We start from the raw sequence: 516 nt of genomic DNA, 5'->3' as shown, positions 1-516 counted from the left end.
ATAGCGAGCTGGGCTGGGTCTGCGTGGGGCTCGGGAAGGACGGATGGACGCGGATTCTGGGCGGCTGCGAGGTAGGAGAACGCGCCCAACGCCTGCACGAACCTTCCAGAATGCAGCGCCTGCTCCGAGGAGAAGGGGGCGGAGACGGAGAAGAGGGCCTGCTTGGCGGTGCGGCGCCGGCGTGACGTAGCAGGCTGCCCGCCGCCCGCCCGATGACGGGACTGCACCGGGGACTTCTGGGCTTGCAGGGGATGTCGGCCTCCGACGCTGGGGGTCGGAGGTCGGGTGGGGGCCGCGGCGGGGCGAACTCCTGTGTGGTAGAAAGGACAGCCCTCTATTTTAAAGGCCCGCGTTGGGACACCCCTACCTCCCACTTCCGGATTCTCGGCTGTGAGGTCCCTTGACTGGAGGTGTAGTTCGCGCCTGGATTGGTCCCTACCGCTTTGTGCTGAGCCGGGTTTTGTCGGGCCGTGTATTTTTTTTATTTTATTTACTCATTTTGAAAGGGAATCGGAG

The sequence above is a fragment of the Myotis davidii genome, unplaced genomic scaffold (assembly GCF_000327345.1).
Source record: "Myotis davidii unplaced genomic scaffold, ASM32734v1 scaffold6, whole genome shotgun sequence".
Classification (NCBI taxonomy): Eukaryota; Metazoa; Chordata; class Mammalia; order Chiroptera; family Vespertilionidae; genus Myotis; species Myotis davidii.
This window is presented reverse-complemented; position numbering follows the sequence as displayed.